This window comes from Paroedura picta, chromosome 4 (assembly GCF_049243985.1).
Source record: "Paroedura picta isolate Pp20150507F chromosome 4, Ppicta_v3.0, whole genome shotgun sequence".
NCBI lineage: Eukaryota > Metazoa > Chordata > Lepidosauria > Squamata > Gekkonidae > Paroedura > Paroedura picta.
The window spans coordinates 35791635-35815568 of NC_135372.1; the positions used below are offsets into that span (position 1 = coordinate 35791635).

At 49.6% G+C, this 23934-nt stretch overlaps 1 protein-coding gene across 7 annotated transcripts in view; it reads left to right on the forward strand.

The window, feature by feature from the left end:
* Nucleotides 1-23934, forward strand: part of GNG7 (G protein subunit gamma 7) — a 143806-nt gene that overhangs the window by 99949 nt on the left and 19923 nt on the right. For all 7 annotated transcript variants that reach the window (XM_077332389.1, XM_077332388.1, XM_077332384.1 and 4 more), the window contains exon 3: nt 5230-5257. The gene's annotated coding sequence lies outside the window, so the exon portion shown is untranslated. The remainder of the gene's footprint in view (nt 1-5229; nt 5258-23934) is intronic.

Below are 23934 nucleotides of genomic sequence, written 5' to 3' on the forward strand. Positions count from 1 at the left end.
AAATGCCATAGTTAGTTAAATGAATGAAGGAGGGTTTGAGAAGCAGTTTTCTAAAAGCTAATTTTGGTAAGATCTTTTTTTTTTAAACAAGCAGTGTTCAGCTGATACCAATCTCCAGATCAATTGGCTAGGATATATAATGCATCTGTGGATGAATGCTGGAAGTGTCCATCTGGTATCCAGATTTATATTGTGTATATCTTTTTTGGATTGCTGTAAAGATCAGCTCTCTAGGCAAAGAATGGCTGCTTTGGAAGGGGGACTCTGGCATTGTACCCCGCTGAGGTTTAGGGATGCCACCCTCCAGGTGGGACCTGGGGACCCCCTGGAATCACAGCTCATCTCCAGGCAACAGAGATCAGTTCCCCTGGAGAAGATGGCTGCTTTGGAGGGGGGAACTTGGAGCATTGTACCTTTTTGAGGATCTGTTCCCCAATCTCCTCCTTGGAGCTCTGTAAATGCTTTCCACTATGATGATAGTGTTGGGTTGTGCAAAAAAATACAACAAGCTCTACGAAATCGTTGTTGGTAAAGAGCCCATTGCCCCAGCAGGGCACACCTGCACCAGTCCACCCCCACCTCTTCCATCACTGCTCATCCCCAGACTCTGAAGATCAGCTCCCCAGGCGGAAATGGCACCTCCAACCCTTGCACCCTGCCTTGGGTCTGTACAAGGTCACCACCTGTCCTTTTCTTCCAATTACTTGTAGGAGCTTGTATGAGGTGGTGAACTGAGGGCTCAGGCAGTTCATGCCCCGTGCCGGGAAACTCCTTGGTTGGGTGCAGGTGTCCTCTGTGATCCAAATTAACTAACTTATCAGACCTGTATCAGAAAGCACTCTGAGTGATGTTTGCTCCAGCATCAGGGTGGGATTTGGCAGCTGCTCTTGAACTAGGCTGCAGGGAGTGGGGAATGTTCCAGCTTTGCAGGAGCGTTTTTCCCCCCCTCAAAGAGTGTGACTCCTGAGGGCACTTGAGGTCTGACAGAAGCACCCAGCAGAGCCGCTCCCCTGGCTTCTGAACGCCATACAAGGCCAGCTGCCGGGCTGACTTCCTCTCTCCCCGTGTGGCCAAACAAACGTGATTCATCCTCTCTCTTTCTCTCTCTCCCCTTTGTGTTGTAAAGCTCCGCAGACAGAGGAATGCAGAGAGGCCGGTGACAGCCAGGGAAAGGAATGCCAGCCACGCAAAAAATGTCCCGGAAAATCTCCCGACATTCTGCTCAGGCAGGGCCGGTCGGGGCTTTCCATCCCACCCGGCCTCTTCCTACCTAGGGATTATCGCATGATTTCCTTTGTCCAGATTTCCTCACGTGGATACAGCTATTTCCTCACTGGGCCTCTCATTGGCCTCTCCTGCCCTTGGGGCAAAAACCAGCCCCCTGGTTTGCCACATAGCTGGGTGAACTGAAAGGGGTGGGGAGGGGCGCTGGTGGGAAAATGGCGTGGAATCTGATTATGTTGTATTATGTTACGTAGTATTCAAGGGGACGGTCTGAAGTAGCAGAATAACACTTGAGACCAGTGGCACCTTCGAGACCAGCTACGTTTTATTCAAGGTTAAGCTTTCATGTGCATGCACACATTGTCAGACAATGAAATAGGTGTTACAAGGCTACGTGTATAAGAATAGTGTGGGTCGTCGAAAGAGGAGGGGGAGGGGTTGGTTTTTATGCCCCACTATGCGTCTTGTGGTGCAAAGTGGTAAGCAGCAGAAATGCTGCCTGAAAGCTCTGCCCATGAGGCTGGGAGTTCGATCCCAGCAGCCGGCTCAAGGTCGACTCAGCCTTCCATCCTTCCGAGGTTGGTAAAATGAGTACCCAGCTTGCTGGGGGGTAAACGGTCATGACTGGGGAAGGCACTGGCAAACCACCCCGTATTGAATCTGCCATGAAAACGCTAGAGGGCGTCACCCCAAGGGTCAGATATGACTCAGTGTTTGCACAGGGGATACCTTTACCTTTATTCACTACCTGAAGGAATCTCAAAGCAGCTTCCAATTGCCCCCCCTTCCTCTCCCCTAAAGGTAGAGACATTTTTTTCCCCTTTACTACGTTTCCCCCCTGACTTGAACCCAAACGATTGATGACCTGATAAACTTAGCTTGTTATTTCTGTCAGGCCCTTGTATCTGGTAAACATCTTAATTATGCAGTGTACTAATCGATGACGTCTACTTACGTATGGTGGAGTTCAGCTGACCTTTGCTGAGAGTTAAGAGCCTTGGGGTTATACTGGATCCAGCCTTTTTCCTGGAAATGCAAGTTAACACCGTTGCAGAAAACACCGCTTCTTCCAACTCAGCCTAGCCTGTAAGGAGGCTTCTTGTCTTGATCTGGCTGCGTGAATCCATGCCACGGTAACATTGAGACCAGTCTAGTGTAATGAAAAGTAGTTTGTTGGTGTGCTCTCAAAATTGATTCAGAAGCTGCAACTGGTTCAGAATCCTGCTGCTTGGCTATTATCGGAAGCTACAGAGAGCATGCATATAACTCTCAATCGGCAGACAATTCTGCCGGCCCCTTGTTTTTTACTGAGCTCAATTTAAGGCATTGGCTGTCATATAACAAGCCCTTCATGGCCGTGGACCCTCTTATCTGCAGGCCCACCCCTCCCCCTGTGCTCTGCTGTGACAGCTTCACTCAGTGTCAGCAGGGACTTTGCAAATGGGCAAAATCAGCAATTGTGCCCATACACATGCGTTCTCCATTGTGACTTTCATTACAAGAGACATGCCTTTCCCCTTATATCTCCACAATGAAATACTTTTTTTTTAAGTAGGGAGTTCAGAGATCCTCCCACTCACTTTCTTGGAGCTCTGTTGCAAGGATTAGAACAAGAATTGAAGTGGCTTAATAAACAGAACTAGTAGAATTAGTGCCATTCCTAAGAAAGGGGATGTCACCCAAAGGACTAAGAGACTAAAGTCTGGCTTCTGCTTCAGTCAGGTATCCTTAGGCAAACCCTCTCTCTTTTAGCTGCAGCCCCACCCACCCCACGTACACTTCCGCCACAGGGATGGTAATAATAGCTTACTATTTTGTGCTTTTCGGTTGGCCCTGAAAAGTGAGCGCAAGCTTTTGAGTCTCCCCAAAACCCTTCATCAGGCTGAATAAAAAGTATCAAAAAGAGTACGTGTGACTCTTTCCACACTGGAGGCTTCGTGCCAGGCTAGACTAGAGTTTGAGTCGGGGCAGGTTGCCCCACCACTTCCTGCTCCCGCACAGGGGAGCATTTGGCCGGTGCACCTCATCCGCCCCAGATTTGTGCTCCCATACAGGAGCCAGGGCAGCGAAGTTCCCAGTGCAGAAATGGTCTCTGTGTGTGTTTGTGTGTGTATGGGGGTAGGAGGGGTTTGTGTTTTAAGGCACTCGTTATAAGAAAGTCGCAAATTGCAGTGGGTCCACAAACATGTCCGGAAACTTCTTTTTCTTTCCCTTCTCCCCCCTCCCCCCGTTTGTAAAAATTAGATTAAACATATAGCCCTATGAAGGGTTCTCAGGATTTAAACACTGATGTTCTGCATTTAGCGCTATTATGAGGTTTTTCAGTGGTCTGTATATATTTCCCCTCAGTGATCCATCCCTCCTCATTGTTTCCTGTGTTTTTTTCTTTAATGCGACAGCCACACTTTTCATCTGCCTACAGAGTTGTTGTGGTAAGATTATCGTCGGATTAAATGCTAAGAACGGTTGTTAGAAAAAGGCATCCGCTAATTCAAAGCACTTCATACGCAGCACCCTTTTGTAATCTGTCCAACAGCCCTGGCTGGTAGGCTGTTACGGATATTCCTGCCTTCCCGATGGATGCTGACAAAGGCAGGAGGCAGAATTTGAACCAGAAGCTTCCCTATTCTCGTTCACCCGAACCTGCACACATTAGATAATGTACTTTCAGTGTCCTTTAGAAGCAGATTTTCCTGTTTCACACAGGAAAATCCAGCTGCAGAAGCACACTGAAAGTGCATTATCCAACATGTGCAGAATGAGCCCTGACTGCTTTTGCTATAGCAGATCTTGCTTATTATTTATGATTATTAATAATATTTTTATTCAGCAGGATAAGTTTGCCTTTTGGGAGGGAGGAGTGGGATCAGTTCAAACTCTTTGTGATGGAACCAGAAGAGTTCTTTGCCTCTTCTTAGCATCTGGGGTGCCCAATGCCGATTATGCATGGGCAGGGAAGGGCGGGCCAGCGCCTCCATGACAGCGGGGCTAACCCCCCCCCCCTTACATACGACACCAGCACTGTTTGGGCCCCTCTAGGCCCTGGCCCACGGCAAGGGAACACTGATTTTTCCATGTTCCCTTCCTTCCTTTGGCAGCCATCAGGGGCCTGGCTGGGCCAGGCCCATGCATACAGGAAGAGCAGAGGGGCCCATTTCTATGCTGCCATTCCTTAAAAGCAGCTTATACATATTATAAAACTATAAAATACATCATCTTCATTAAAATCACATATCCTAAACTACCAGTTGCTGCATGCTTCGCCTCTATTCCAAGGGCGGAAGAGGGGGTTCAAATGGCCTTCCAGCAGTGTTCTAGTTGGGCAGGTTCTTGGTTAGGGGGGCCAGCAATTTGATGGTCCCTGCCCACTTCAGCCATAGCCCTGCTGGAACATCTTGAGAGGAGACATGATAGCCCTCTTTAAGTATTTGAAAGGCTGTCACTTGAAGGAGGGCAGGATGCTGTTTCTGTTGGCTGCAGAGGAGAGGACACGCAGTAATGGGTTTAAACTTCAAGTACAACGATATAGGCTAGATATCAGGAAAAAAATTTTCACAGTCAGAGTAGTTCAGCAGTGGAATAGGTTGCCTAAGGTGGTGGTGAGCTCCCCCTCACTGGCAGTCTTCAAGCAAAGGTTGGATACACACTTCTCTTGGATGCTTTAGGATGCTTAGGGCTGATCCTGTGTTGAGCAGGGGGTTGGACTAGATGGCCTGTATGGTCCCTTCCCACTCTGATTCTATGATTCTATCTTGGTCTTGCAAGCCCTGTGGAATAACGTAAGGTCACCCAGGGCTCTGATGTCTTTCGGCAAAGCATTCCACCAGGCCAGGGCCAGAGCTGAAAAGGCCCTGACCCTGGTTCAGGTGAGTTTTATTTCTTTAGGGCCGGGGACCCTAAGCAGTTTCTGATCACTAGATCACAATGCTCTCAGTCATGTCCTATGTGTGGGTATTCCTCCCACACAGAAAGTAATCTTCTCCTTCTTCCTTTTTTCTCTTTCAGGACTATCCCAAGAACAGCGGAAAGAAAGGTATGTACATCTAAGAGGCCGATTTCCTGTAACTTTCTTATGTATTTCCCTATCGTGCTGTCTTTTTTCATTGTATCTGAACAAAACCTTGATTTTTCACAGCGAGATAAGAATTTGGGGTTTTTTTTCCTTACCCCTGACTGGTTTCAAAAAGAAGTGCTGCTTTGGGCTGCCCCAGAAGCCTGCCTTGCCCTTTCATTCTCAGATCTAAATTGCTCAGTTGGGGGTGGGGGTGGGAGCGGCACTCTGCACATGCTCATGATTGTCGTTATCGCATCAAATCTGCCGTCTTCCAGAGCCTTGCTGTCAGCCTCATTGAAGAGTGGAATTAATACATGGGGTGAAAAGTGCAATTCTCTTACCTAGGAGCGCAGTCATCAAGCAGCAAAGATACCGTGTCTTTCCCCCTCCCTCCAGTAGCTCCCTGAGGAGAGAAGGGTGTTGGTGGCCCACGCAGGCCCCACCCTCTTGAGATCAAAAGGAGCAAAGGAACACCTGGCTTGAGGTCGACACCAATCCGCTTCCAGCATCCTGTGTGGGTGGCTTAAGTTTTCCCATTCTTAGTTCAGTCGGTTATGCTGAAGGAGAGGCCCAAGAAAGCTCATGGCTGCGGAGATTTGAATACAGGTCTCTCCAGGCCTGGTCCAGGGATGTGAAGCAAAAACACACACCGGCTCTTCCCTTTGTGAGAAGCTGGTTTGTCTGGGCTAGTGACCATCCCCGCATCCTCTGGCAATCAGTTCCGTGAGCTAGTTCTGTGATTTTTTTTCTGTTCTGAATCTACTGCCCATCGGTTTCTATTTCAGTAACTTGCAAATGTTTGCATTGTGGAATGCAAATACCAGCCAGGTTTTGAGCTCTTGCTCCCACGAAATGAGATTGACGGTTCTTTGAATGCTGTTTGGCCTTCAGTGGTCTGAACATTATGAAATTCTTGGGCTTTCAGGGGTGGGGGTGAGCTTGAAAAATGAGATTGCTCCAGAGCAGGCGCCTTTCTGGAGCAAACCCAACTTGTAATTTGGCCTTGATCAACAAGCAAGCCTTCCCCTTGCTCATCTGGCCAGGCACGGCAGGTGTTGATCAAGACAGAGCCCTCCTTCCCACAAAAAGACTACCTGGCATCTTCCCCGTTCACACTCAGGTGCCCAGCAAAGACGATTCTAATTTCAGACGCTTCTGATTACTTCCTCACTTTGCTTGCTTTGTTTCGGCTTTAGGATGCTTTGGGCTGATCCTGCGTTGAGCAGGGGGTTGGACTAGATGGCCTATATGGCCCCTTCCAACTCTATGATTCTGTGATTCTAATTAAGCATCGATTCCTGCTGTTTTTCCAGCATAAACCATATTTCCCTGCCAGTTTTTGCAAGGTTTATATGTGGAAGGGCCTATGGAGGCCTAGTTAAGGAGCCCTGATTGCCCCGTGGCTTCTTGGTGAGTTCAGCGAGTCCATCAGAAAGCCGATGGCTCACCTCTTCTCACTTTCTCTCCTCTTCTCCCCCCCTTGCACAAGTGTTTCCTTATTTAGCCTCTGCTTCCTCCTTCCCATCTTGACATTGTCTCAGCGTCTGCAATCTCTTAGCTCAAGGCTTTGAACCTCAGCCAGGCTAGCGTGACTGCTCTTCCTGTTCTCTAGACAAAAGGATGGCAGAAATCTCTTTTTTCTCTTCTGTCTGCCCCCCCCCTTCACTACCCCCACCCCGCAGCCCACTGTGGGCTCTGCTCCCAGCCTGCAAATCGGCACATGATGTTGGAGTCATCGGCTTTTACCGAAAAGGCTAATGAGAGAAGAACTTGGCACGGGCCCCTGCAAGATCACGTGGAGGGAATAGAAAGTGGCGTGTGTTTTTTTTTTTAAACAAATTTTGCTAGATAATTGCTTTCGATGGCCGTGACCGTGGCAAATGCAGAACGATCACCGCTTCCCCCGGATTGCAGCACTGGTCTCGTGGGCAGCTGAATGGGACGGGGGGTGGTGGTGGTGCAACGCTGGGCACTGTGGCCATTCTATTTTGAGCTGTTTGCGGGTTGTTGGCCTCCCACTCCTCACCCCAAAATTAGACACAGACAAGAGCGCCACACATAAGGGAGGGAAGGGTCGCGAGGCCGCCTCCCGCACACCCGTGGCTTTTGTCCTCTGTCTCACAAAGGGTGAACGGTCACTCCAGTGGCCTCATGTGATGAGCGATTTGGGGAGAAGGTCAGAGCAGGCAGTTGTCCATGCAGGGTGACGAGAGAAGCCCTTTTGAAATGGCCAGCGATATTCCTGGAATGGGTTTCATGCCCCCGGTGGTCCCGCGTGGGGCTTAGTAGGTCCATCCTGGTGACAAACAAGAGAGCTTTTGATTCTGCACCCGCGCTCTTGGCCCGTCGCGTCCCGTGTGACCATGATGGGGTCTTGTTATCTGTTCTTCGCAACTGGGGTCTTCCCCCCCCCCTTCCTAATCCTCAGATGTCTGAAGCCCAAGTGCAGATGCCCAATAGCAAAGGAAAGAAGAAGAAGAGATGGTTTTTATACCCCGCTTTTCACAGCCCGAAGGAGTCTCACAGCGGCTTACAATCGCCTTCCCTTCCTCTCCACACAACCAACGCCCTGTGAGGTAGGTGGGGCTGAGAGAGCTTTGAGAGAGACCGCACTGTGGGAACAGCACTGTCAGGACTGTGGCGAGCCCAAGGTCCCCTAGCTGGCTGAATGCAGAGGAGGAGCGGGGAATCAAACCTGGCTCGCAAGATTAGAATCCACCGCTCTTAACCACGACACTGCGCTGGCTCTCAGGTTTTGCTCAGAGCTAGTGTACTAGTTAGGAGTGCAGGCTTCTAATTTGGTGTGCCAAGTTTGATTCTGCACCCCCCCACACATGCAGACAGCTGGGTGACCTTGGGCTCCGCCATGGCACTGATAAAACTGTTCTGACTGAGCAGTAATATCAGGGCTCTCTCAGCTTCACCTCCCTCACAAGATGTCTGGAAGCCGCTTTGAGATTCCTTTGGGTAGAGAAAAGCGGCATATAAGAACCAACTCTTCTTCTACATGCCTAGCCCATCCTGCTTGTCAAACAGAGAGTAGATGTAACCCGTTTTGAGTAGCCCAGACCTCCCTCACTTTGGGGGGGCACCCGAGGAGTTGCCCTCGGTTGTTGGCTCACACAGACCGCTTGTTGTGAGCTGCGCTATAGACCTTGTGAGCAGTTCTGGTTCGTCAAGGGGATGCCACCTGAGGACACGGTTGTTTGTGGCTGCTGCCTCTTGCCAGCAGGTCTGGGGAACTAGCAGGGAAGCCGCAGCTGTCACTGTGGCTCTAGGAAGAGGGTGAGGTTGCTGTGGCGGGGCCAGCAGGGGCTAGCGGGAGGCCAGGGACCAAAAAAGGTTAACAAAAAGAAGAGTTGGTTCTTATATGCCGCTTTTCTCTACTGAAAGGAGTCTCAAAGAGGCTTACATTCGCCTTCCCTTTCCTCTCCCCACCACAGACACCCTGTGAGGTGGGTGAGGCTGGGAGAGCCCTGATATCACTGCTCGGTCAGAACAGTTTTATCAGTGCCATGGTGAGCCCAAGGTCACCCAGCTGGCTGCATGTGGGGGGGGGGTGCAGAATCGAACCCGGCTCACCAGATTAGAAGTCCACACTCCTGACCACTACACCAAAGGGAAATGTCTGCAGGTCTATTGGGGGTGTACCCAAAAGTTTCTAAAATGCAAAGCTGTTATAAAAAATACCAGTATTTATTAATAATACAATTTAAATTTAAAACACCTAAAGGCTGTATTTATTGGCTCAGATAAAACCAGATCCCATATACATACGAATGTCTCAATGCTACTGACTAAATGCATCTTGGTGTTGCCATCTTTATCAGTGCCCTGGCATACTCATGAATACAGCATACAAGAAATGGGCACTGAATTTTGTAATATGTTAGCTCAGCTTTTCTCAGCGTTTTTACCATTAAGAAACCCCTGAAACATTCTTCAGGCTTCAAGAAACCCCAGAAATGGCGTGATAGTGCAGAATATGCTTGGGAAACATGGTTGTGGACCTGCCTACCTGGGGCCCCTCCCCAACTTTTGCCATGGGGGCGAGGGGGCAGGTTGACATGACCATACATGGTCATATCACCTGATAAATATTCAACAAATGTTTTTTAAAAATTAAAAATTAATTAACTCCCACCCCTTCGGGAACCCTTCCAGAGCCAACAAGAAACCCCAGGGTTTCCGGAAACCTGGTTGAGAAAGCTTGTATTAGCTCCTTTTCATAGACAAAACCTTGATAATAGACCATGGGCACTGTGTGGACCGTTAGTCACATGTGTGGACCATGAATTTGGCTCCCTATCTGATTGGAGGACACTGACATGGATGCTGAAAGTGCATGCTGGGACTCCATTAATTCTTGCCTTGACTGGGGCCTGCTTTTGAGAATTTAGAGGCCTTCGTTTATTTTATCTGGACAGGTTAACAGTCCACACCAACTCTTCTTCTCCAGTGGTCAGGCAAATAAAAGCATACATAAAATGTGAAAGGCATAGGCTCCAGACATTTATTGGATTGTATCAAATAATGAAAAGGACACAGTAGATTTTATAGCTGGACAGGAGTCTCTTTATCTTCCACAATAGGCCCTGGTCAGATACATTGGCAGTAAGGTGGTGACTTTATATGTACCTCATTTGCAGTGTCCAGATCATGAACAATGCACAGTCATCATGAACTATGTTATGGAGACAATTGCATGTATTGTATGCAGAAACATACCTCCAAAATCTCATTCTTTGAAAAGGAGATAACATACCTTCCCCTTCTGTCTCTTTACCTGCTGTCTCTTGTCACATCCATTCGCACGGAAGTGACTTCTGTGACAGCAGTTTTCCTAGAGTCACCCGCTGTAGCCGCTCAGGGACGCTTGTATAATTTCCTGCCTCTCTTGCAGGATTCTGGGATTCTTTCTTCAGCTTCTTCAGAGGGTTGAGTTGCGGTGATTCACTCCCCGCAGAGACCGCTCTTCCTGTGGTGGGTGGGTTAACCTGAGGCAGTTGCACCAGCACTTCCAGGTGGGGAAGATTTGGCAGAGGAGGTCTTCCCCTTTTTCTCTCTCTCTCTCTCTTCCTGCTCCTCTAGAGTGGTGTCCACTGAGTCACCGCACCCAGTGCACCCATAAGAACCTAAGAGTTGTCATATCGCATCAGACCAGTGGTCCATCTCAGCCAGCCTCCTGATTTCAATAGGGACCAGTCCTGCTTCTCTCCCTTCATCAGGAGCAGCCTGCGTGCTCTTTGCCCTCGGCAGTGGGTGACTCGGCCGCTGCAGTCACTCTGCAGAATGTCGTGTACAGTCAGAGGCCCGCAGTCTGTGTTTGTTTGGCTCCACCAGTGGGTGCTCTTGGAAAGCTCTCCTCAGCCAAAGGACGTGTTTTCTGACTCAGCCCCTTGACAAACGTTTGCTGGCCGCCACAACCGAGCAGGGAAATCCCTGTGAGCAGCACTGTGCTGAGGGCTGGCCTCACACTGCCGTCCCAGCCGCTGAACGACCGACCCTTGGCTCTCCTTGGATGGCCACGCTGTGTGCCACTTCGATAGATGCTCAGGCTGACCCTGGAATGCCCCCTTCCCAGAACGGACAGGGGGTGGGGTCGCTCGAGGCAGGATGCTGCCGAGGAAGCCCAGCTTCTCGGCTCCAGTCTCTGAAAAGTCTAGACGTCTCATCTAGAGCTTTGCAGCAGCGTCTAGTATGCTGTTGCATCACTTGTTTGCCCATTTGGGAGTTACTTTCAAATGTAAACCTCTGCACTGTGCTTGTGCAGCCCATAAAGGTTATGGGGTGTGTGTGTCGGTCTGGGAATCTCTCCCCCTTGTCCCAAATCTGTTTGCACTGCCTTGAAGCTTCTGGTTTCCAGCACATTCTTTGTGGTTTCCAGACCCCAGCCTCTTCAGTTCGTCTAGTCTTGAAGAGTTGACCGGAGCAGTAGTCGGAAGTTATTGGTGTACCTGGAGGGCTTCCAGACTCTTTCCCTTCTCCATAATAATAATAATGTTATTTTCATATCCCGCCCTTTCCCGAGTCGGCTCAGCGCGGGTAACATCGGGCTTAAAACAGTCAGTACAAAATAAATTATATGTATAACAAACATCTCAGCACAGTTCCTGGTTCCTCGTAGTTGTTTTGGTAGGAGGATACTTTGAGTTGCTACCCCTGTTCTGCTAAGAATCAGAGAATAGCCCTGCTGGATCAGCCCCAAAGCAGTGCAGGTGGCTAATCCTTCTTTGTCGGGGGTACCTAGACAACGGGATTCCTTCCCCACAACTGTTCAGAGTGAAGCAGCCCCGTGAAAACTCTAGTTTTTGCAAGTGGGTCAATTTGAGGACCTAACCAGAGATGTCCAGAGCTCCTAGGGATTTCATCCTCCTAGATTCTCTTGTGCACATTTTGGCTCTAAATGGGGTGTTTTGTTTTGCTTTCTGTGTGTGTGTGTGTGTGATAAGATAGTTGCATTGATATGCAGTAAAATAGCCATATTCAAGTCCGGCAGCCCCTTAGAGATACCAACTAGATTTTCAGGGTTTGGGCTTTCAAGAGTCAAAACCCCATTCATCAGTATCAGAAGGAAACTTTGCATCTGTTATCGTAAGCCACCTTGGGTTCTCCCTCCCTCCCTCCCTCCCTCCCTCCTTCCTTCCTTCCTTCCTTCCTTCCTTCCTTCCTTCCTTCCTTCCTTCCTTCCTTCCTTCCTTCCTTCCTTCCTTCCTTCCTTCCTTCCTTCCTCAGAAGCTTAATTTAAGAGTCTTTCCCTCACTGTTTTGGAAACTGGTTTTCCTCAATACCGTTGCCTGGCTTGCCCTTCAGGGAAAGGGAAGGGCCATAGAAATAATTCTCCTGTACCTTCCTGCTGTAGCGGTTGCAGTGGAACTTTACAGTAACTTGCTGCTAACCTGACCGCACTTCCCTGTTGCACAGGCAACTGTCCAAAGCTCTGACACGCTGGGCTCTCTTTGTTCTGCTGAGCTGAGGGAGCAAAGTTTGTTTGGTCCCCCTTTTTATCTTCCTCTGGTCGAAAGAGTCCCGAGATTAGGAAGCGTCAGGCCTCGGCACCGCCTCTTGCAATAGCTTTGCATTCTGATAGCAAAACTATTTTGCCCTGTGATGCCCTGGAGCAGATTCTGAGGTCAGGGGATTAGAGGTAGCTTTTTAAATGCTGAATGTTTCTGCTGGTTCCAGACACAGCCTTGATTCCTGAATCAGGGCTGAAGCTGCAGCACCTGCAGGGTTGAGGATATGAGTTTCCTTGGTGGGTCAGATTAAATAGAGTCCATCTGGCCGAGCATCCTGTTTCTCACAGCAGCCAGTCAGTTGCCTTGGAGCAGCATGTGATTTATTTATGTACTAGCTTCAAAGCCGGTTCCTAAAAACGGGCCTTGAAAGGGTCCCCTCCCCTGGCCCCTGGCAAAGCAGTTTAAGGTGGCTTTGGGCCGCAGCTCGCAGCCAGATCAAGTGGGACGGGTGGGGACTGGCCAGCTCATTAGCAGGAGGCCCTCTTTAGCTGGCTCCTGGGAATTGTAGTCCATGGACATCTGGAGGGCCGCAGTTTGACTACCCTTGATATAGAGGAACCATAGATAAGGATTTACTTATGCGTGCCTGCTGGCAAGTCACAGTAAACTTATAGTGACCGCTCTGGATTTTCAAGGCAAGAGACGTTCAGAGGTGGTTTGCCACTGCCTGCCTCCACATCATGCCCCTGCTATTCCTTGCTGGTCTCCCATCCAAATACTAGCCAGGGCTGACCTGGCTTAGCTTCTAAGATATGACGAGATTTGACAAGCCTGGACTATCCAGATCAAAGGTACACCCCACCGGATGTCTGTTGTGGGGAGGGGGAAAGGAAGGCAACTGTAAGCCGCTTTGAGACTCCTTTGGGTAAAGAAAAGCAGCATATAAGAACAAGCTCTCCTTCTTCTTCTACTTCAATCGCCTTTCCCCCATTGAGGAGATCCAAAGCAGCTACATAGATTGAACCTGGGTTCTCCATATCCCATACATTACAGTCAACCCTCTGACCTGCAGTCCAGGTGAGGACCCCAGCTTTTGCTCAAGAGTGTTCAGGAACAAAAGCATTGAGCAGGGTGGTCTGTGCAAGTAGCAATGGGCCCATCTTGTCCCAGGGGAAAACCTAAGGCCAGGGGAGGCTCTGAGTGACACCCTCCAGATTCAGATGGGTAGCTCTGTTGATCTGAAACAACAGGACAAGGTTGGAGTCTGGGGGCACCTTCAAGACCAACACAGCTTAATTATGGTTCCGAGAACCTGAGACAGCATTTTTCACTGACCTAGGGACGAAACCTCAAGGGATTACGATTCAGTTTTCCTCTCTTCTAATCATTTTTCTTGCTAGTAATATGAATGTGTGAAATCCACATGAAAAATACACACGAAAGCTTATACCCAGAGTTAAAATTGGTTGGTCTTAAAAGTGCCCCTGGACTTCCTTCCTTCCTTCCTTCCTTCCTTCCTTCCTTCCTTCCTTCCTTCCTTCCTTCCTTCCTTCCTTCCTTCCTTCCTTCCTCCCTCCCTCCCTCCCTCCCTCAAAAGCTTAATTTAAGTGTCTTTTCCCTACTGTTTTGGAAACTGGTTTTCTTTCATTCGTTCGTTCATTCACTCATTCATTTCTTAAATTTCTATACAGCCCTCCCATAAGGTGGTTTACATAAAACTTAAACTTTACCCTCCAGATTGTGTGTCCCTAGTTCCGAGGATCCAAAACAGCCTTTTTCACTGACCTAGGGACAAAACCTCAAGGAGTGACAATTCTAATTTTCCTCACTCCTTGCTTGCACTCTGCCTGTGTGAAATGCCTTGCTGTCTCATTAGATTTTTGGTCTTCCTAGCCCAGTCGTTTCCCCTCTCCCTGGCAGAGGCTCTTGGGCAGAGAGAGGCCTTGGGTGCCCAGGAGCCTTGAGTTGGACTTCTTTCCAGAGCTTGATTACAGAACAGGTGTTCTTCCACGCAGCAAGTTAGGCACCGAGCTAGCATATTCCAGGAATATATCTAGGTCATTACCAATGGATTTCACCAAAACAAGCCCTTAACAATCCTCTAGCAACGGTGCTTGCGGATCTTCGAGATCTATGTCAAGAAACAGGATGCGAGAGGACGCAGGAAGGCCTCTTACATAAAACGAGCTTCAGGTTGGCTCGGCCCGTCCTCCTCCTCAGGTTACTGTGTCAGCAGAACTGGCAAAGGGTGGCCGGCTTCAGCATCACTGCTGAGATTCTGGGAGCTTGTAAAAAAAGAGCATCTGCCCTTTGACAGTCAGCGCTGTATTTCTCTGTCGGCAAATGAGGCAGAACAGTTCTGGCTCTGAAGCAGGGAAATGGGGGCAGCTCCAGGCACTTACTGGAACAACGAGCCTCCTCGGATTCATCCTGGGAGACCAAGTGGACCAGGAAGAGTTCACAGCTTCCCGGTGCGATAACGCAAGCCGAGTTTGCTCTTCTGAAAGGCCATTTCCTTTATATTTCCACCTCTTGCTCCCAAATTAAGGCCTTGGATCTGCTTGCACTGAGTCAGGATAGTCACTAACACCAAGATCAGAGGCAAAGATGGCCCAAAAAATCTACAGCTCTATTAGCTAGAGGGCCTCTGGAGCATCTTTTGGGATTCGGAAGGGCCCAAGTTCAGTTCCCCATAGGAAAGGCCCTCCAGTAGCAGCTGTGGGGAAAACCCTCTCTTTCTGAGTTGGGCTCTGTAGGGAAAGGGATGATGGCATAATGGAAATGTAGGTGTTTTGGATTTTTTTTTTAATTTGAGTTGCAAGAGGGGGTGCCATCACTCATGTGCCGAAGGTCCCAGGTTCCACTCCAGCCAATTTTTAAAAGCTCTCATGGAGTCAGTGCTGTCGAATGATTAGAACAGGGATTCTTAACCTGAGTTCTGGGGTTACGCAAGAGGTAGAGGTCCCCAGGGGTTATGCAGCCTTTCCCAGATGTTCGGATGGTCACTGGAGCCCCCTTCCCCTGTTGCTCTACAAGTCAAGTTACTTTCTCCATAAATGGAAACAGTAAATGATCAATCCATCGATTGGCCAGCTCCTGCATCTTGCTTCCAGGCCCACTTCTCCCAAAGGACATGTCACCACTTGCGGGGTTCCTCAAAGCCTGAAAAATATTTCAGGGCTTCCTCCGTGGTCAAAAGGTTGAGAAAGGATGGGTTAGGGCAGGGGTAGTCAACCTGTGGTCCTCCAGATGTTCATGGACTACAATTCCCATGAGCCCCTGTCAGTGTGTGCTGGCAGGGGCTCATGGGAATTGTAGTCCACGAACATCTGGAGGACCACAGGTTGACTACCCCTGCGCTAGAGCGTCAGGCCAGGACTTGAGAGACCCAGGTTCCCCTTTGGCCATGACATTTACAGAAGGATTTTGGGCCGGTCACCATCCCTCAGCCTAGTTTTCCTGGCAGGGTTGTTGGGAGGATAAAATGGGGAAAGGAAGAACCAGGCTTGGAGATGAAAATATATGGGATGAAAATATACTAGATGCACCGATCCTGCACAGATTCTCTCTGCCTCTCTGTCTCTGGAGAACATTGGGAGTTGGCAGATACTGAGTTGAATCAACCAGTGAGAGTTATGAAATTAATTCAAAAGAAACTCCATCTAAACATCCGGAAGAAGTTCCTGACAGTTAAAGCGGTTTCTCAGTGGAACAGGCTTCCTCGGGAGGTGGTGGGTTCTCCATCTTTGGAAATGTTTAAACAGAGGCTGGATAGCCATCTGACGGAGAGGCTGATTCTGTGAAGGCTCAAGGGGGTGGCAGGTTACAGTGGATGAGCGATAGGGTTGTGAGGGTCCTGCATAGTGCAGGGGGTTGGACTAGATGACCCAGGTGGTCCCTTCCAACTCTATGATTCTATGATTCTATGTCCATCCATACAGGGGAGCCACTCACTTGGCCGCCTTTTGCGATGGAGAGGCCTGGCAGCCCCCGTTCATGAAGAGCAAGTCTCACTTGCCGTGTTTCAATTCCCACAGTTCGGGACTCTGAAGATCAAGCTGCATTTCAGGCAGGGGGATTTGCTCCCCACACACACACAAACACACACACTTGGAACTTGCTTTAGAGCTGCTGCGTTCAAGTGTTTTAAAATGCTCGGCAGTCTCCGGCTCACAAGAAAGGCGGCTGTGTCGTTCCCCTGCTGCATGGCAGCAGTTTCTTGTAATCGGGTTCTGCATCAGCTTCTCAGCAACGTAAAACCTGATTCTGAAAAGTGATGGATTGCTGGGCACGGCTGAGGCCGGCGTTTACGGTTTCTGGCACAGTGCTTGCGTGAGCCAGAAACGCCCAAGTTTTGTGTGAATCCCTGTGCAAAGCTCTCTTTCCCAGGGCAAGGAACCAGGGTAGAGGCGGCAACAGTCCCAGCCTGGTTTCAGGTCAGCCGTCGGGATCAGCCGGCTTTTGAGAAGAGATCAGGCCTCCGAGGATATTGTGTCATGTCACCGGAGCACAAGTCGTGGGCTTTCTTGCCCTGCGCAGTGACCTACTTCTGAGTTGGCTTAGTCCTGCCACTGATCCGACTGTCAGTAGGGTTCAGTGATAGGGCTGGCCAGGCTAGTGCGTCAGGCTTCCAAATCCCTGTCTGGTTATCTGTTTGCTTCGTGCGTCTTGTGGCGGCAGAATATCCCGACACGGGCCTGGGCGGTACGGAGTTCAGCTCCAATGCTAGGCCGCCAGCTCCCTGTTTCTGTGCACAGTTAAGAGATGTTGATAGACTGGATCGTCAGGCTTTTGGAAAACTATTAGGGTGATTCAGGAAGCGTGCTGTTTTACTAGGAACAATCACACTTCCTCCAAGCAATGGGCAAGCTTACGAGTTCTCCAGGGCACTGGGTCAGGCCAAACGTTACAGGAATAAAAGGGCTCAGGGAGGAGAGTCCAGGACAGAATAGACGCCCCGTGCCACCCCAGAATCTGCTGTTTTTAACCTTCTTGCAGCGGAGACCAGGAGCCGTGATCAGCTGGGAAAACGCAGGGTGCCAAACTGGTTTCACAATGCACTGGGAGAGAGAAGCAGGAAACTGCGGCTGCCCTCCTTTTGCCAGTGAAAGAGCCGGCAGTGATTTGCATCTGTTTAGAGCATGCATTGGATCAGTCAAGTTCCGTGAAGGAGGAAAATGGGAAAGTCCTTCCGATAAAAAAGCCCAAGATCCCCTGAGCCAAGAGTCATTGGAAGCCACAATCAGTCGCCCCCAGCACTGAAGCCCACACCCCTGTTTTCCACCCAGCACAGGCTAATCCAGTTCACACTGCAGTCCTAAACAAAGCTGCTAGAATCATAGAGTTGGAAGGGACCTCCAGGGTCATCTAGTCCAACCCCGTGTAGAACGCAGGAAATGGCCCAAGAGCCAAGCACCGACACAGTCCCTTCTGTCCACCCACTTACAGTCTGCCTAAATTCGCAGAATTAGAGTTTCTAGTGAACTTAGCGTTAGCATGCTAGTGACTTCAGTGCGGTTAGAAAGGTGTAGCTTTGCACAGGTAACCCATTTCGAGAGGACAACAAATGGGCAGCCTTTGCACTTCTCAGATGCCCTGAGAAACCTTTATCTCTCCCCCCCCCCCCCACCTTAAGTCTATTTAGCCTGCTGAAGAGCTCTAGGTGCCACAGGTGTTTGCTTTCTGCTTTCTAACAATACGGATGCTCCCCAAGCACTTTCCCCCCTTCTCTCCCTTGCACAAGCGGGGCTTCCTGTGATCCTTGTTTTATTGCAAGGAGAGGCTCACAAAGGATATTATTAAAAAGAAGAGGCGTAAACTGTCCTGGAGCTTCCAGGAACTGGGCTGTGTGAAAGCCAGGAAGGTGAGCAAAGGAATGCCGGGGAATGGGACATGCCAGGGCAGACTCTCTTAATGGCCCTGCTGTTGCTAAGCAGGTACCTCTTGGGGAGCAGAAACCGGACAGAAGGTTGTGCAACAGTCCAAGCCTTATGCGGGGAGGGTGGCCAGTAGGGTGTGCATTCTAGGGAATGCTTTTTGTTCCATCGTTCTTTTTAAAATCTATATTTCTTGGCCATTCCATCTGTGTGGAATGCCCACCGTGCACTATTTCACTCCACCTTTGGTAAACAGCATGGCGTAAAAGTTTACATCCAAAATGCATATTAAAATTGTGTAAAATTTGGGGATTAAAAAAAAATGCTTTGGGTTAAGGTCAGACTTGCCAACCTGCTTGAATATCGGCTTATGCAGTCATCTTAAAAGGCTGCATAATAAAGAACAATAAAAACTGAATTTTTTTTTTAAAGGAGGGATTAAAAAAGAAAAGACCTTAGCCGAACATGGCAGGGGCTTTCTAACTCTTTCCCGGGTATTCTTCTGGACGTTCACATCCCTGAGGGCCACCTACCTTCCTGTCTGAGTTCAAGGAGAGAGAGAAGCCATACCTGCAGAGCAGCGATCCCTTTGCCCTGGTTTTGTGGGTCAGGCCCTGAGACCTACAGTGGGTCAGGCCTCGAGACCCACAGCTCCAGTGGAAGGCTGAGGGTCCACAGCGGCATCTTACAGAGGCCAGGGAATGGCTTTACCAAACAAGTCTTTGGTAATGCAGTGGAGGCAAACTCAGCTGTCAAAATCAAGTTGCCAGTTCTCTTTTTAAAGAAACGCAGAAGAGGTGTGCATCGGGGACTAGCTCAACATGTCTTATTGTGAGCCCTGAGCAACACAACTCAGGATTGAGCTGTTCTCATTACAGCATGTAAAAAATACATATACTTAATTTGCGAGTATATCATGCTCCTTTATATAGAGCCAGAGCATTGTTCTGCCTAGGCTCCTCACTGCCTCCTCTGCCTGACAGAGGATCCCCCAAGATCTCAGGCCCAGAAAGGCCTTTCCCAGCTCTGCTGCAGGAGATCGTTCCACTAAGCAAGGGTGGACAAACTCTCCAGTTGTTCATGCACTACAATCCTCATGAGCCAATTGGGCATGCTGGCAGGTGGTCGTGGGAACTGTAGTCCATACTGTACAGCCACAGTATGGCCATGCCTACACTAAGGATTAAAGCCAGGACCTCCTGCATGCAACACAATGGCTCTCTCTATATATACTTTGACTTTTTCCTGGACCATCGATGGTCATGGCACGGTTGAGAATCTTCACTTTGGAGTAGCGGTGTTTTCGCCAGCAGATGCTTTACATACAGCCTGCCAACAACTTGTCCGGACTACCCTCCTGTCTTCTGCACCTGCTGGCACAACAGCATTGTTGGGACACCCTCCACCGAGAGCGCAGTCGCCAGCCGCTCTTTGGCAAGCGAGCCCATATCTGGTTTTACATACGACAGTCGAGGCAAACTTCCCCCCAACTGTTTGCGAGAGCACCGGTTTTCCTCGTTTCATAACAGTCCCTGGGGATTAGAGTTAAGAGGCTGTGGTTTTGTGTAACACCGTGGCCTCTTTTCCCAGCACACCTGAACCACTGCAGCGCCTGCGACGGGCATGAAGTTCAAGACACCAAGAGATTATAAATCAGGTCAAGGTCCGTCCTGTTCTCCGGAGTGTGAAAACGTTGCTAAGTAGCCCTTTGAGCTCTTCTCTGCTGCTCGGTGCTGGCTGCTGTTTAATATCCTGTGATCTGAAATAGCACTGACCCACGCAAGACCTGAATCGTTGGGAGGGGTACACAGTCTCCGGCATCCCCACTTCAAAGGATCCCTGGGAGCCAGCATTGCAAAAGCTCTGGCCTGTCTCAGGTGACACTGTTGGGCTAAGGGTCTGTAAGCAAGCTCAGGTTCCCTTGAGTGTGTTTGCGTGGGTTAAGTGTCCGGACATGCAGGGCCAGTTCTGTTGAATCCAGGCATCTCCTTGTACTCAGGAGCCAGTTTGGTGTAGTGGTTAGGAGTGCGGACTTCTAATCTGGCATGCCAGGTTCGATTCTGCGCTCCCCCACATGCGGCCTGCTGGGTGATCTTGGGCTCTGATAAAAGTGTTCTGACTGGGCGGTGATATCAGGGCTCTCTCAGCCTCACCCACCCCACAGGGTGTCCGTTGTGGGGAGAGGAAAGGGAAGGCGACTGTAAGCCGCTTTGAACCTTCTTCGGGTAGGGAAAAGCGGCATATAAGAACCAACTCTTCTTCTTCTTCTTCAAGCTTCAGAGGTTTCCCTGCCCATCACCCTCCGTCCCCAAAATGCACCTCCCTTCAGGGCCTTGAGACCCCTGCTAAGTATTACCTGTCCATTTGCATCCACTCATGGAGGTCGCTGTGAATGGGAGATGAGACCAACTCCCAGAGACACTCTTCATGGCTGCTAGTCATGCCATCAGATGGCCCTGGAAGAGTTTCCCAAATGGGTGGGAGTTAATTTATATATATATATACTTTTAAAATGTAATAAAACTATTATCGGGTGATATGACCATAGATGGCCATGCCGGCCTGCCCTGCGCCTCCCCAATCGGCCAGCGATGGGCCTGGAGGGGGTGGAAACGGGAAGGGGGCCAGGTGGGCGTGTACTCTGCTTCCCAACCATATTCTGCCCAGTTGGGCCACTTCTGGCATTTCTCAAAAGCCCGAAGAATGTTTCAGGGGTTTCTCAATAATAATAAAAAGTTAAGAAAGGCTGAGATAGAGCCTTCCTATTAAGAGGCAGTCTATCGGCTAACCTTGGCCTTCAAGTTAGGTTTCTGTCACTGCAGGACTCTTAAACAGTAAGCTGCCCCAAGACAATTCTTCTCTGGTCTCATGGCAGCAGAGCGTCCTTCCTTCCTTCCTTCCTCTCTGGAAACCCTGAACTTTAGTGCCCTCGACAGGGACACCCTGTTCTCTTGTAGTGAGTCAAAGACTGGGGATCTGGGGTTGTTTTGTTTATCTCCCAAAAATAAAAGCAGAGGCTATGAAGTATGAAGAGAGCCAGTTTGGTGTAGCGGTTAGGAGTGCGGACTTCTAATCTGGCATGCCAGGTTCGATTCTGCGCTCCCCCACATGCAGCCAGCTGGATGACCTTGGGCTCGCCACGGCACTGATAAAACTGTTCTGACCCAGCAGTGATATCAGGGCTCTCTCAGCCTCATCCATCTCACAGGGTGTCTGTTGTGGGGAGAGGAACGGGAAGGTGACTGTAAGCCGCTTTGAGCCTCCTTCGGGTAGGGAAAAGCGGCATATAAGAACCAACTCTTCTTCTTCTTCTTCTAAATGGGTGGCAGAGGTTTTTTTTAATTATTTTTAAAGCGAAGAAAAACATTGTAGAAATACAGGATCGGTACAGAAAAGAAAAAGGGGGTTATACATATAGTTTAAGCTGACCAGATTGTCCCACTTTTGGAGGGACATCTGGGGGTACCTGGCAATTATGTTGAAATTAAAATATATGTATTACAATAGTATTTTTGCATTCTATGCATTCTATGAAACCTTTGGTTGCTCCATATAGACCACATTTTTAATCAAGAACCCCCCCACCCACCCCGGTCAATGGTGTCCTGCTTTACCAATGTTAAGATCTGGTCACCTTAATATCGTTATTCAGAATTTGCTTTACATTAAACAAGCAAGCAGGATGTTGCGATGCTGGGACAGGTAGGGATGTGTGGTGTGTGTGTGAGTGTGAGACGCATCATTGTCTCTCACCCTTTAAAGGTCGTCTTTCGTGTATTTGTGCACACCACAACAGGCTCACCGTGACTGTCCTCCTGGCAGCCCCCCTGCAAGTTCAGAAGATGAGTCTTTAGTCCTATTGTGTCTCTCTTTGTCACCCCACGGCGTTTCCCTCCCCTGTTGATCGAATCCTACTCACCACCTGCCTGGAACCAGCCTGAGGGCTTCCCAAAAACTCTCCAGAGGATGCAGTCAGCAGAGGTTACCTGGATTTGGTGACATTGCTGAGATTCCCAGTCACTCACATGAGCCGGATGACTTCATCAGCTCTGGCAGGCTGATAAAAATCACCTTGGGGATAATTGCAGCCACCAGCTGACATCACCAGCCTGCCTCTCCCCTCCCCTCCCCATCGAACGGCATTGAAATGCTGCTCGGCATGATGTCACCCCAGCCCCTTGGCTGCTTCCTGCAATTGTAGGGCCCTTTCTCTCTCTTTTTTTTTTGGCAGGTCCCTTCTCCAAACACTGCCTCTGTTGTACAGGGGTTCTGTGTGTGTGCGTGTGCTCACACACACTTGTGTTCTTGTTCGTTGCATTCATGCAAGGGACTTGGCATTTGTGCAGGAGGAACCAGTCCGAAGCTTAGCAACCATGAGCTCAGAAAGCTATTTGTGTGCGGTTTCTTGTAACGGTTCAGAGGACTGGCCAGGCCTGTGCGGATCTGCATAAAACGCTCTGAAAGCCAGGAGCCCTTGAAAGGCTAGGAGACAACTTTTCAGATGAGTGCAGCATATCCATCTTCTCAAGGGCAGCATGGGCCTGGCTCCTAGGACGACTGCAACAGTCCCTGGGGATTGCAGAAGAATAGCATTTCAGTACCTCTTTTTCACGTTTCCCCACGCCCCCATACAGCAATTTAGGAACAATCCCATCTTATTCCTAGTTTGAATGTTATTCCATCTAATGTATTTTATCCTCACAACAACAATAACCCTGTGTAGTAGCAGGACAAAGGCTTTCTACACTAGAAGAATCATAGAAACATTGAGTTGGAAGGGGCCATGTAGTCCAACCTCCTGCTCAATGCAGGATCAGCCTAAAGCATCCAGGAGAAGTAGCTGTCCTGCTGCTGCTGGAAGACCGCCAATGAGGGGGAGCTCACCACCTCCTTAGGCAGTCTATCCCACTGCTGAGATACTGAGACTGTGAATTCCCCCCCCCCCCATGCTCCTGACTATCCAAGGCCACCTTATCACAATCCAAACAGCCTGTGCCAATAAAGGTAATCTGAATCTCTGAACCTGTGCATCTGGCAGTGTCTCTCCAGGATCCTGGGCCCAGAAGTGTCTGTCCTAGTCCTACCTGGTATCCTGGAAAAGGCTGGGCACTGAACCTTAGACCTAAGCCTTTTGTGATCCTCCCTCTCCTATGAATAATGAACACAGGATTCATAAGTGCACTTTTAATGCTTGCGCTGGGGATATGGAGCAGTGGGACACATATCACTTCCTTTTATCATGTACGAGTAAGGGTCTCCCTTCCCATTTTGGGCCAAGGACAGGGAGATGCAAAGTCTGGCGCCGAAGGGCAGCTCACACCTGTGTGGCCTTGAGTGGCTGTTTTGCTGCAGAGAGTAGCTCGTTGCAGGGCAAAGTAGGGCAGACTGCATTAGTTGCTGCACTTCAGATATTTGCATGCCATCCTGACTTTCGTTTTGAATAATTTACCTCCTCTTGGGTTCTGGCTGCAGATTCCTTCCCGTCTCCTGCCACTTTGGGCCATGCATCTCATTGCAGTTCCAGACTTGGAGAAGCCCTAAGAGCCGGAGTGGTGTAGCAGTTCGGACCAGCAGCCTTTGGGGAGCCAGGTTTGGTTCCCCATTCCTCCTCCTGCAGCCAGCTGGGTGGCCATGGGCCAGTCACAGTTCTCTCTCTCAGAGCTCTCTCACCCTCGCCTACCTCACAGGGTGCCCGGTGTGGAGAGAGGAAGGGGAGGTGATCGCAAGCCGCTTTGAGACTCCTTTGGGATGTAGAAAGCGGGGTACAAAACAGTTCTTGTCTCCTCTCTGGGTGGAGGGTTCCTGGGGGCCTGTGCATCCT